The sequence below is a fragment of the Suncus etruscus genome, chromosome 12, assembly GCF_024139225.1.
Source record: "Suncus etruscus isolate mSunEtr1 chromosome 12, mSunEtr1.pri.cur, whole genome shotgun sequence".
NCBI classification, from domain to species: Eukaryota; Metazoa; Chordata; class Mammalia; order Eulipotyphla; family Soricidae; genus Suncus; species Suncus etruscus.
In genome coordinates, this window is record NC_064859.1 from 94,147,378 (window position 1) to 94,161,914 (window position 14,537).

A 14,537-nucleotide genomic window follows, 5' to 3' on the forward strand; every position below is an offset into this window, starting at 1 on the left:
AAAGAGTGTGAATGTAACGTTTCTAAAAATTAGGGCCTCCTACAAGACCAATAATATACCATTACTCAAACAGTAAATCCCTAATGTAATAACCATATTTCAAATTTCCACATCTTTCCAAATGTTTGGTTTTTTCTGGTTTGGTTTGATTTTGGTTTGCGGGCTACACCTGGTGGCACTTAAGGGTTACTCCTGGCTCTGCACTCAGAAATCGCTCCTGGCAGGCTCGAGGGACCATATGGGATGCCAGGGATCAAACCCGGGTCTGTTCTGGGTCAGCAGCATGCAAGACAAACGCCCTCCTGCGATGCTATTGCTCCAGCCCGCCTCCAAATGTGTTCTGTATAAAGTTGGCTATTTTCAAGCTAGACAAAGCTAAGATTCCCACAGCTGACTAGGAATTTGGTGTAGAGCCAAGACTGATAAATAGCAGAACTTCCCAGCCTGACACTCACACACGGATTAAAATTTGTGGCTTTATGCCCGCGCTAGCCTAGCACGGACCACAATTCAATCCCCTGGTGGCCCATATGGTCCCCCAAGCCAGGGGCGATTTCTGAGTGCATAGCCAGGAGTAATCCCTGAGCGCCACCAGGTATGGCTCCAAAACCAAAAATAAATAAATAAATAAATAAATAAATAAATAAATAAATAAATAAAAATAAAATTTGTGGCTTTAAGCTTGTGGCTTAAAATGCTTTAACCACTGTGGCTTCACAAGTGCTTTAACCACCAAGTCTTCTCCCAACCCCCTTCTAAGTTTTTTTTTATGAGCAGTAACATATACATTAACTTCCTTGATGCATATGATTCTTTTTTTTTTCTTTTTCTTTTTTTTTTTAATTACTTTTATTTAAGAAAGAGGACAGGGTAAAGTTAAAGTGGAAGCCCAATCACCCATAAGCAGAATTCTCGGTAGACCCATCGATGATATCCCAGCCTTGATCTTTCAACCAAAGAAAATTAAGAAAAACAAAACTGAACCCATGTACAATACAATTAATTTGTCCCTCAAATCCCCAGTTGTATTACATACTATTTCTTAGCAGCACACAATATAATCCAAAGAGATTAGACTTATGTAACTCCTTAAACATTGAGGGCAAAGTACATTTATCTAGTTCTATGCACATGCTTACTAGTTTAAATTAACCTCAAAAGTTTTAGTGGGTTGTTTTTCTTAAGGATTGGAGTCAAGGGAAAATAGTAAAAAACAGTGTTAGAGTGGCATTTGTTTGCATAGGCCCACCAAAATATAAGGGACATGGAAAGAAAAATTATGGTCTAAATACAAGGAGACCCTACCCCTGAAGTTTCCTGGCATAGGACTGACTCTAGGCTCCAGGCAAACTAGTTTGTCCAATTCAAGTCATCGTCTGTAGTGGCAATACACCTCCATTCCTCACATGGTCTCTGTTGTTGGTATCATGCTTCTGTATTAAAGGTCCTGGAGTCTGCATATCCCATATTGCAGTCAGGATGGTGCAGAGCATCCTCTCGTTTCACCTCACACTTAAGGGGCACTAGAGAGAACCATGTCCTGTAGAGCAGGTCATTGTTGTTGTCAAGTCTTCTCAGGGTAAACGGAAGTCTCTTTTTAGGAGGTCGATGTCAGACCCTTGGTAGTGTCTTTCCTGGTAGAGGACTGCTTCCAGCTGTTGCTATAAAAGACCTTGGATGTTTCGTAGATAGCTTGCCTGGTTCTGGCGTGAATGGAGGATGCCCATTCTTCTGAGGCCTGTGCCAGGTCATTATATCAATGTTCAGGGTGTAAGGTACATTGTACTGAGATTTATTAGATAAGAACTTATCTGTAGGTATAGTGTTTTCCTATTTTAATGTGTCTATGCAAAGAAGGATCAATGCCATGAAGCGTTATTGGTGCATCTGGAGGCAATAGGAACAAGACCAGCAATTTCCATGACATAGTTCAATCATAGGCATTAAACTGAGGGACAGTTCCACCAACAATCCTTATTGAAAAGCTTACAAAGAAAAGACAAGATGAAAAGTGGATAGAAACATCATGGTAGAAGAATATAGAGAGAGTTACAGCCGTTAAAGAAAATATACATAAAATATTCAAAAGATATATGTGTTCAATTTATGTCCTTCTAAATAGTTCTGGGATTGTTAGATCCACTGTATGTCTTTGGTCTGAGATTAGAACTGTGTATTATTAAAGATAAGAAGGGTAAATCGGGGGTACTGATGGTTGGGAGGAGTATACGATCATACGATCAGGCGGGGGCGCTAGCTCCCGCGCGGTTTGCATCATGTAGACTAGTATGAAATTGCCAGTGACAGCCTGAGTATAACTGACCAGCTATCTGGCACCCCACAGATCAAACACCACCCCCCAAGCCAATCTCAGGAGCTCAAGCCCCACCCTAGGCCAATCTCCGCAGCTGGCCTGGGAGTGGGGAAAACCCAGGGTGCCCCATCAGGTCCTCCCAGAAACCCACCTGGAGATCTGGAGGAAAGGGGGAAAGGGGGGTCGGGTGACCCAGGTCCGGGCCCCCCTACCCTAGGCCGGGCCAAATGGCCCCTGGCACATACGGAGGTCTGCCAGGAGCCAGCCCGTGCCGGCTGAAAATCCTGCCCCAGGAAGGGAGGAAGGCCCTCCCAGGCCCAAAGGACCAGAGCTCAAGCCCCACCCTAGGCCAATCTCCGCAGCTGGCCTGGGAGTGGGGAAAACCCAGGGTGCCCCATCAGGTCCTCCCAGAAACCCACCTGGAGATCCGGAGGAAAGGGGGAGAGGATGGGTCGGGTGACCCAGATCCGGGCCCCCCTACCCTAGGCCGGGCCAAATGATTCTTTCCCTTTTGATGTTTGGGCTTTTTTTACATTTAACATTATCAGTGTGACTGATTAGCCACTCTGCTATTTTCTGTGTGTCTTATCTGTTCTTGGTTTCTTCCATTTCCCCTCTGAGTTTTGGGTCAAGTATTTTTAAATATTCCACTTTCCCTCTGCTATGGACTGGCTGGTTCTACTTTTTAGCTCTCCTTACTTGTTTTATTTCCCGAGTGCTGGCTCTAGGTTCATGATACGTAGCACAGCACACTTGCCGCATTCCCTAGTAGACATCCGAAGTTATCAGCAAGGACACTTGGGCTAGTTGGAACATAAATGCTGTGCAAAATGTGGGAATTCTGGGGACTGAAATGCTCCCTACACTAGCCTCACTTATTGATTCTCAGTCACTTTGGCCTTGAATGTCATTCTATATGTGAACATCTTGGTACCCCAGTAAAGACTCAGGATAGTTTGGGCCAACATGTCTGTCACCCCCCCCCCATCCCTATTTTGATTTTGCTGCACCCAGCAATGCTCAAAGGTTACTCCTGGTCCTGCACTCAGGAATTACTCCTGGAGGAGCTTGGGGTATCATATAGGATGCCGGAGATCAAGCCTGTTTGGTCTTGTGCAAGGCCAGTGCCCTACCCATTGTACTATCTCTCTAGTCCCTGTTTCTTTCCCCTTTGAGCTGATTTTATACCCTTCAACTCATCAGGGCTCTGATTTCTCCCATCAGGAATGGGATTCCTTTCCCTGGTGCTGGTTCTAGAATGTGCCTTCAAGAGGAAGGCAAGGACTTGGGCAGATCCCACATCCTATTTATTGTATATGTTTTATTCAGTCGACTTTTATTTTTTTTCTTTTGACCCAGAACAGGCTTTCTCAGGGATTACTCCTGACTCTCTGCTCAGAGATCTCTCCTGGAATTGCTTAAGAGACCATATGGGGTGCTGGAGATCAAGCTCAGGTTAGCCATGTGGGAGGCTATCTGCTGTACCATTTCTCCAACCCTGCATATGAATCTTAAAAAAGTAATAAAGCCAGGGCATCCCACCCACGATGAAGAATAGCAGTGTATGCTGCTCACCAGGAGAACAGGAGAATTGGTACCATTGTCTCTCAGCACCATGACCTACGAACTGCATAGGCCCCTCTGCTGCCTTTCAGAGATATTTGTAAAAACTCTGACTTGAGTTATGGTATATGTTAAAGAAAATCATAGTTCTTTTTTTTTTTTTTTTGCGGTGGGGGGTGGTTGGGAGACTTCAGGTATAGAAACCAGGGCCTTGTTAAATAAGCAGTCTTCCATTGAGCTATATTTGGCACTCCCCAAGAGGAAAAGCTTATAAGAGGAAATGATTTATTGAAGGAAAATAGACCTGGAGATAGATCAGAAGAAGAAACTTAGGAGGAACACAAGGGACATGTCATTAAACACATTGAGACAAAGACAAAACATGTGTCTGAAGAAATTTGGCTGAGTCTGGACTATTTATTCCTTAAATATTTTAAAGTTAAAATGAAAAAAAAGTAATATATTCTGCTAAATAGGTGACTATTAAAACAGTAGCTCTTAGCCCAGACTTCTCTTCACCAGCCCTAGACTAATTCTCCTTTTCTCCCTCCCTCCCTCCCTCCCTCCCTCCCCTCCCTCCCCTCCCTCCCTCCCTCTCCTCCCTCCCTCCCTCCCTCCCTCCCTTCCTCCCTCCCTCCCTTCCTCCCTTCCTCCCTCCCTTCCTCCCTCCCTCCCTTCCTCCCTTCCTTCCTTCCTTCCTCCCTCCCTCCCTCCCTCCCTCCCTCCCTCCATTCCTCCCTTCCTTCCTTCCTCCCTTCCTTCCTTCCCTCCCTCCCTCCCTTTCTCCCTCCATTCCTTACTTCCTTCCTTCCTTCCTTCCTTCCTTCCTTCCTTCCCTCCCCTCCCTCCCTCCCTCCCTCCCTCCCTCCCTCCCTCCCTCCCTCCCTCCCTCCCTTCCTTCCTTCCTTCCTTCCTTCCTTCCTTCCTTCCTTCCTTCCTTCCTTCCTTCCTTCCTTCCTTCCTTTTGTTTTGGGGGACACACTGGTGCTATTTAGGCATTACTCCTGAATCTACTCAGGAATATCCCTGGTGATGCTTTAGGGGCCATATAGAATGCTGGGGCTCGAAACCCAGGTTGCCCTCATGCAAATAAAGTGCCTTACCCTCTGTACTATCTCTCCAGGCCCTGGCCATACCTATTCTGTTTATAAACTGCATATTGAAAAAGCATTAGAGGTGTGACCACGAGTATTGTGACCTTCATAAAGTCACTCAGCCCCTTCCAGGATTGATGATCTCATCCACAAAATAAAGAGGGGGGGGTAGGGGTGGCTCTTCCAAGAGAGGATGTGGAAATTAAATAAAGGTTGTGGATGTGAAATTGGCACCACAAGTTTCTGTAAAACAATCCCCAGAGATGTAATGGAACCAGCTTAAAAGCAAGTACACAGTATGAACATTTTTCTAAGCATGGTGATTAAATAAAAAATAAAAAGCATTGGGGCCAGGGAGATAGCATGGAGGTAAGGCGTTTGCCTTTCATGCAGAAGGATGGTGGTTCGAATCCCGGCGTCCCATATGGTCCCCTGTGCCTGCCAGGGGCGATTTCTGAGCATAGAGCCAGGAGTAACCTCTGAGCGCTGCCGGGTGTGACCCAAAAACCAAAAATAAAATAAAATAAAATAAAAAGCATTGTTGGAATGGCATAAAGTGTCTCTGGTCTTCAGCCTGGTCATCAACTGATGGAACATCCTCAGCCCTGAATGTACCAGGAGAATGGAAGTGGACCATTGTTGGCTGACTGGGTCAGCATAAATATATATATTGCTCTTTTGGGCCACATCGGTGACACTCAGGGATTACTCCTGGCTATGCACTCAGAAATTGCTTTTGGCTTGGGGGTCCATATGGGACGCTGGGGGATTGAACTGTGGTCCATCCCAGGTTAGCGAGTACAAGGCAAACTCCCTACGGCTTGCACCACCGCTCTGGACCCATGTTTCTCATCTTGAGTTGAGGTTTGTCATGGTGATCTTGAGTTCAGGTTTTAACCCAAGGGGAGATTATTGGGTTTGGGCAAGGCACAGGGACTTCCTTCCAGGGACTCAGAGACAGGGAGACAGCCAACAAGGACTACTTGCCCAAGTGCAAGAATTAGAAGCTGGGCCGGGCGGTGGCGCTAAAGGTAAGGTGCCTACCTTGCCTGCGCTAGCCTCGGACGGACCGCGGTTCGATCCCCCGGCGTCCCATATGGTCCCCCAAGCCAGGAGCGACTTCTGAGCGCATAGCCAGGAGTAACCCCTGAGCATTACCGGGTGTGGCCCAAAAAAAAAAAAAAAAGAATTAGAAGCTGTGATTATTGAGGCAGGGCAGATACACCCACCCTGTGGAAAGTGAAGAGGGCAGAAGAGCAGAGGCCTGAAGGACAGATGAGGATATTCATGCAAAAAGGATTCTTTTGTATCCAGGGCCAGTCAGCAAACAAAAGCAAAGGTCAGAAACCAGCATTAAAGCCCCCAATTTGGGAATTCACTTGGTTGTTTGAATCTGGACTGACTTCCTTATTCTTTTTTTTTTGGGGGGGGGTAGGGCATACCCGGTGATGCTCGGGGTGACTTCCTTATTCTTAGTGACATCTTTGACACATGGCTTTCCTGTTCCCTTCCTGATCTTTCTTCGAGAATAGAGTCAACCATGCTGGTATACAGCAGGTGCCAAATAGATGTCACTTTCCTCTTCCCGCCTTTCATTCCCTTTGCTGTTGTCTTTATTGGTAGAATATGGAGTTGGTGTGTGTGTGTGTGTGTGCTGTACACACTTGGCTGTGGTCCTTGTTGGGTGTTGTGGGCCAGATTGGTTCAAGCCTTGCAGTTCCACTAAGCACGTGCGCAGTGCAGGGACCCAACTCCAGGCCTTCTGCATCTAAGTCTGGTTTTCTGCTATCCCTGAGTCCCCATTTTCTTTTTCTCTTTCCTTTACAAAATGCTGGTGACCTTTGATATGATTCTGGCAACATAAATTGGGATATAAGTGTCAGCTATCTTCCAAGCAGTTTGGAAGAGAGATTTGGAGAGCCATTTCTAATCGCTTCTCGGCCTTTTGGCTAAGATCAAGTGTGGAGGGCCATTTCTAGTGAAACTTGGCCAAGAAAAAAATTGGGGTGATTGTTTTGGGACTACATATGGCAGTGTCAAGGGTTAGTCCTGGCTCTGTGCTCAGGGATCACTCCTGTCGGGGTTCAAGGGACCATATGTGGAGCTGGGAGTAGAACCTGGGTCAGCTACATGCTAAAGCAAATGTCTTACCTTGTACTATGTCTTCTCCAAGAAACTTAATTTTTTATTCCATTTTTTTTGTTTGTTTGTTGTCCTGCCTGGTGATGCACAGGGGTTATTACTAGTTCTGTACCCAGGAATCACTTCTGGAGATGCAGCAGGGGACCATATAGGATGCTAGGGGTCAAATCTGAGTTGGCCACATTGCAAGGCAAGTGTCCTATCATTCTGGTCCCTATTCCAATTTTAGAGATTAAAAAACAAAGGGGGACAGAAAGGTGAGACACTTGCCTTGCATGAGGGATTCCATTTTTGACATTACATAATGGTCCCCTGTACACCAGGAGTAATTCGGAAGGAATCCTTGAGTATTGTCAAGTGTGGCTCCAACTCTAACCCCTGCCCCAATAAAAAAGGGGGAGGGGCAATGGTGCAGTGATAGGGCATTTGACTTTTTTTTAATTTTTTATTTTTAATTATAAGAACAAAGATGCAAAGAAAGAGGACAAGGTAAAGTTACATTGGAAGGACAATCACCCATAAACAGAATTCTCAGAAGTCCCCTTGCTGGTATCTTAACTTTGAACTTTCAGCCAAAGAACATTAAGAAAAATAAAACAGAACCCATGTACAATTACTTTGTCCCTCAAGTCCCCAGATTGTAATACATAATATTTCTTAGCAGCACACAAAGCAATCTAAAGCCATAAAACTTATGTAACTCCTTAAACATCGAAGGCAAAGTACTTTTTTACATTTCCATGCACATGCATATTAGTTTAAGTTAACCTCAAAAGTTTAAGTGGGTTGTTTTTCTTAAGGATTAGAGTCAAAGGAGTACAGTAAAAATGGTGTTAGAGTGGCAATTATTGTTTGCACAGGCCCACCAAAATATGAGGGACATGGAAAGGAAAAGCCGTGGCCTAAATACAAGGAGACCCTACCCCTGATGTTTCCTGGCATAAGACCAACTCTAGGCTCCAGGCAAACTAGTTTGTTTAATCCAAGTCATTATCTGTAGTGCCAATACAGTTTTATTTTTCACACAGTCTCTGTTGTTGGTATCATGTTTCTGTATTAAAGATCCTAGAATCTGCATATCCTACATTGCAGTCAGAATGGTGCGGAGCATCCTCTCGTTTCACCTCACAAAAGACAATGCAGAGAGCCCTGTCCTGTAAGCAGGTTGTTGTTGTTGTCAAGTCTTCTTAGTGCTAAGGGAAGTCTCTTTTGAGCAGGTCAATGTCAGAGCAATGGTAGGGTCTTCCCTGGTAGAGGATTGCTTCCAGGTGTTGTTATAAAAAAAACCTTGGATGATTTGTAGATAGCTTCCCTGGTTCAGGGGTGAATGGAGGATGCCCATTCTTCTGAGGCCTGTGCCAGGTCATTATATCAATGTTCAGGGTGTAAGGTCTCATTGCACTACAAGATTTGTGTGTCCCAATCTCTATTAGATAAGAACTTATTTGTATGTATAGTATTTTCCCATTTTAATGTGCCTATACAAACAAGGAACAAGGGCATGTGACTTTTTTTTTTTTTTGGCATTTGACTTTTAACGCAGCTGACCCAGGATGGACCGTGGTTTGATCCCCCGGTGTCCTATATGGTCCCCCAAAGCCAGGAGCAATTTCTGAGCCCATAGCCAGGAGTAACTCCTGAGGGTCACTGGGTGTGGCTCAAAAATCAAAATAATAAAGGAAGGGAGGGAGGGAGGGAGGGAGGGAGGAAGGAAGGAAGGAAGGAAGGAAGGAAGGAAGGAAGGAAGGAAGGAAGGAAGGAAGGAAGGAAGGAAGGAAGGAAGGAAGGAAGGAAGGAAGGAGGGAGGGAGGGAGGAAGGAAGGAAGGAGGAAGGAAGGAGGAAGGAAGGAAGGAAGGAAGGAGGAAGGAAGGAAGGAAGGAAGGAAGGAAGGAAGGAGGAAGGAAGGAAGGAAGGAAGGAAGGAAGGAAGGAAGGAAGGAGGAAGGAAGGAGGAAGGAAGGAAGAAAGGAAGGAGGAAGGAAGGAAGGAAGGAGGAAGGAAGGAAGGAAGGAGGAAGGAAGGAGGAAGGAAGGAAGGAAGAAGGAAGGAGGAAGGAAGGAAGGAAGGAAGGAAGGAAGGAAGGAAGGAAGGAAGGAAGGAAGGAAGGAAGGAAGGTCTCCAGGGACTTGCATGAGGTTTCAGAGATAGGACAGGGATCCCTGAAGTTGTCCCCATAGTAGGGAGAACTGCACTGGATCCACATTATTTAAATCTAGGTGTTTTTTGTTTGTTTGTTTTTGGTTTATAGGTCACACCCAGCAGTACTCAGGGGCCACTCCTGGCTCTGTACTCAGAAATCGCCCCTGGCAGACTGGGGGACCATATGGGATGCCAGGGATAGAACCAGGTGTGTCCCAGGTCCACTGCCTGTAAGGCCAATGCCCTACCGTTGTGCTATCTCTTTGGCCCCTAAATCTAGGGTTTTAATCTCAATCTGAGGGCTCCTAGCAAGGTGTCCTCATCTGCAAATTGGGGTACAATAAGCTCAGGTGTGGCTATGAAGCTCTTGGCTAATCAGACTGTGACCTTCAACTTGAAATGTCCTTGTTGGGGCTCTTTCCTGAGGTCATTCAAGAGTCAGAGTGCAGGTGGAAGAGGCACAGAAGTCATTGGATTTTACCATGTCAGTGAGATCCCCCTCATGGGGTCGTGCTGTGTGGGCAAATGCCCAAGCCTGTGTGTCTGTGTTCGAGACCCAGGTTGGGTTTTGCAGGAACCAGGGACCCTTTGTGTCAGCCCTGCTGGCCAGCCTGAGCTGTCTGTCTGCATGGCTGCAGGGCCGGAAGGCCTCTTTATATTCAACTGACATGCACCCCAAACTGACTCATATCCATGGAAACTGTCACCAAGGGGAATGCGGAGGAACAAGCCTTTTCCTCGCCTTCGCAAAAGACAGAGCCAGTGCCCAGAGTCCATCAGCCTGTTTCCTGCTGTGGCCTGCCCTTGGTCCCTCCAGAGGGGACGAATGTCTCCCCTCCTCTCCTCTCCCTCCTGGGCACCTCAGCTTGGCCTCTTGGGCGGCTGGGAGCCTGTGGGTCTGGAGTGGGGAAGGGGGGACCCACACGGATCCTGTCCCCTTCAATTCTCCGGGAGCGACTCCTCAGGTAACATGGGGTGTCAGTCTCGCCTTATAGAGGGGCTGGAGATTGCCTGGGATGGCGTGACTGGTGGTGGTTCAGTTTCTGCAGCAAAGGTGTGGGGGGTAGTGTGGGAAGACCCACCATTGACTTTCTGATATTGGGGAGACTTTCCCTTTCCCTCTCTCCTCTCTCTCCTTCCTCTCCTCTCTCTCCTTCTTCTCCTCCCTCCCTCCTTCTGTCTCTGTCTTTGTCTCTGTCTCTCTCTCTCTCTCTCTTCTTGGAGCTGCTTTTATATACTTTTTGAGGTTCCCCATGTCCCCCTTGGAAAGCTTTTCTTTTGCTCTTGCTATTAATTACATTTCTAGTGCTGAATGTTGGTATTCAGGGACTGGCTGAATGACAGAAACACAAGCTGGGGCAATTGGAAATTGGGGTATCTCAGTCATCCCAAGAAATAAGGTTTGAATTGAATGATTCAATTAAAAATTTCAATTAAAATTTTTTATTTTATTTATTTAATGTTTTGATTTTCGGTTCACACCAGAAGTACTCAGGAGTTATTTCTGGCTCTGTGCTCAGAAATTACTCCCGGTAGGCTCAGGGACCCTCTGGGTTGCTGGGGATCAAACCCGGGTTGGATTCAGGCAAGGCAAATGCCCTACCAGCTTGCCATCGCTCTGACCCCATGATGTGATAGTTTTGTTTCTGAAGTAGTGTGTGTGTGTGTGTGTGTGAGAGAGAGAGAGAGAGAGAGAGAGAGAGAGAGAGAGAGAGAGAGAGAGAGAGAGAGAGAGAGAGAGAGAGAGAGAGACACCAGGGCCTCATGCATGTGAGACATATCCTCTACCTTCTATCTACATTCTTTGCCATTGAGTTGAATATGAATTTGTGATTTTCAGGCTCTGGGCTTGATGTCTAGGAAGTTTTGATATAGGTTAGGATATTGTTTTGCCTGAAACTCAACTATGAAGAACTTTATAAATCACAATTGCTTCAGGGCCAGAGCGATAGCATTTGCCTTGCATGTGGCCAATGCAGGATGGACTCTGGTTCAATTCCCAGCATCCCTTATGATCCCCTGAGCCTGTCAGGAATGATTTCTGAGTGCAGAGCCAGGAGTAACCCCTGAGCATCATGGAGTGTGACCCCCAAATCCCCCCAAAAAGTAAATCACAATTGTTTCAATAAAAATTAATAATAGGGCCGGAGAGATAGCATGAAGGTAAGGTGTTTGCCTTGCATGCAGAAGGTCGGTGGTTTGAATCCCGGCATCCCATATGGCCCCCTGAGCCTGCCAGGAGTGACTTCTGAGTGTAGAGCCAGAGGAACCCCTGAGCGCTACTGTGTGTGACCCAAAAACCAAAAATAAAAAATAAAGAATAATAATTAAAAAATATATAAAAAGTTGCAGGATGTTGTAGGTCAGTCCCTGAAGAGGTTAACTGATGGAAGGATGGAGGATGAGGCCTTTCTCTTCCAGCTTGGAGCACGCGTCTGCCACCCTGTCTAGCTGACGGTTCTGAGGTGAAACGGCGGGTAAACAGCTCGCAAACAGTCAGGCTTGTGGAAATATTAGCTTTATTCGGTGGACAAGACTGAAGTCCAAAGACTCAGCCTCAGTTCCAGCGAAAAAGCCCCTCGCCTTCCACAGACCCTTGTTTTTATCCCCCAGAATCAGGTACCACCCAATGGTGGGATCAGATACCAACCAATGGTGGAAGCAGAATCAGGTACTACCCTAGGGTGGGGGCAGAATGCCAGGTCACACCCTAGGGTAGGGCACAATCACCGATCAGGTTAGGGTGAGTAACATAGTAATCCCCTAAAATATTTACATATACAACAGTAGGATATGCTTCTTAAAACTCTGGTCCTAAGAAATAATTCACAGACATGTGGGTCTGTGATTATGGATAATGTAGAAATTATTTTATAGTCTACCTGTAGGATGATCCCAATACATAGAACACATATTGATATGATAGAGATGACAGAGATCTGGATATGGAAAGATAAATATAGAGATATGGCTAGGTATAGATATAGTGATGCATGTTTATAAATACAGATGTAGATGTAGATACAGGTATGGACAGATATAGCATATAGATAAGACTTAGAGATAACACAGCAGTTAGGGCATTTGCCTTGCAAGTGGCCAACTCGGGACAGTCGGGGTTCAATCCCCATCTTCCCATATGGTCCCCAGGAGTGATTTTTGAGTGCAGAGCCAGGAGTAACCTCTGAGCACTGCCGGGTATGGCCCCAAAACAAAACAAAAAGATATAGAGATAGAAGTATATTCATGTCTGTGGGGGCAAGGCCTTCACCAAGAGGGACCGAGGGACCCTCCTGTCTCAGTGCTTAAGGATCATACAATGTTGGGGATTAAACTTCAGCCTCTTACATGTGAAACATGAACTCCAACCCTTTGTGTTTTCCTAATGGTCTGACACAGAACATGTCCAAGGCCCCCAAGTACAGTTAAGAGACAAGCACAGCAGCTTTTAACACTTTCTTATTTAATTAATTCATTTATTTATTATTTTATTTTGGGCCACACTCAGTGATGCTCAAGGGTTACTCCTGGCTATGCGCTCAGAAATTGCTTGGGGGACCTTATGGGATGCCAGGAGATCAAATTCCGGTCCATTCTAGGTTAGCGCATGCAAGGCAAATGCGCCAACACTAGTTTTTTTTTTTTTATGTTATTTTTTGTTTTGGGTCACACCTGGCAGTGTTCAGGAGTTACTCTATTACTCTAGTTACTCTCTGGCTCTATGTTCAGAAATCACATACAGGGGGCCATATGGGATGCCGGAATTTAAACCACCGTCCTTCTGCATGTGAGGCAAACGCCCTACTCCATGCTATCTCTCTGGCTCCCCCACTCTCTTAGTTTTTTATGAAATTTTCCAGCCACCTTTGCTCCAGGAGACTTGACTGGGAAATACATGGAAATACACGGAAAGGTGTATAGGAAATGTGCTCGCATGTCCATACATACGCCTGTGTGTCATATATGTGCATGTTTGTGTCCCTTGGCAACTGTTTTCCCAGCTGGGTTTGTGCCTCGTGGCACAAGGTATGTTGTGAGCATTTACGTCCATGTGTGAGCACGCATGTAGATTCTCTGTGTTCATATGACTGTGTTCATGATGACGTCTGTGGGTGTAAATGTGTAAGTGTGAAATCTTGTGCAACGTCCCCACAATCTAGGGGGGCTCTTGAGCTGACACCCAGAGCCAGGCGCTGTCAGGATCTGTGTGGGCTGAGGTGTCCAGGCCTTGTGGGTTAGCGTCCTCCTCCTTCTTTCCTCCTCCCACCCCCACCCCCGCAGTTCCATCCCCCTCCACCCCAGTTCCTCCAGAGCCCTTGGGAGGACCTCTGCCTCTCCCATACACACACCCTGCAGCAAGGTCAACCCAGATATTGAGTGCCTTGAAGCTTAAGCAATACCAGAGCATTAAGGAAGGAGGGAAAATTGAGATGAAGGTGATTAGAGATTTTTGTTTGTTTGTTTGGGGCCACATGTGGCAGTGCTCTGGGCTTACTCCTAGCTCTGTACTCAGGGATTACTCCTGGCTCTGTGCTCAGGGTTTACTCCTGGCTCTGTGCTCAAAGTTTATTCTTGGCTCTGTGTTCAGGGCTTACTTCTGGCAGGCTCAGGTATTTTTTTTTTAAATTTTTTGGTTGTTGTTGTTCTTTTGTTCTTGGGCCACACCCAGCAATACTCCTGGCTCTGTGCCCAGCAGGCTTAGGGGACCATACAAAATACTGGGAATTGAACCCCCTACCCACTGACTTCCTGGCAGACTCAGGGGTTCCTTGAGGGTGCTTAGGATCAAACTCAGGGTGGCTGTGTGCAAGGCAAGTCCCCTCCCCGCTGTACTATTGCTCCGACTCCTAAGTATTGATTTCTAGCCATAAACCACCGCATTCCCAGGACACAGGGTCAAGACCTTTTCTTCCCTGAACTCGTCATCTGAGCGATCAGAAGGATCCCAGATGGTGGCAGCCTTTTGTCCCAAGGGCCCCAGACTTGGCCTTCATCTCTTCCTGGGGATATTAACTTTGCAGGCATCCAGCCAGCGCTGGGCTGATGCCACATTTCAGGTGCCCAGGTTCCTGCCATCCACCACCTCCTGGCAGGGTGTGTGTGGGGGGCAGGTGTCTGGAGGAGGTGTCTATGTCAGACACTCCATAGGGAAGGGGAGCTGCCACCCCAGCCAGGCACATAAGGGAGCTGGGCACTGAGTCCTTGTCTCTGAGCTGAGCTGGAGGTCCTGGATGGTGCCAATGCCTCCCTGGTCACAGGAAGTGCCAGACCATGCCCAGCTGCCT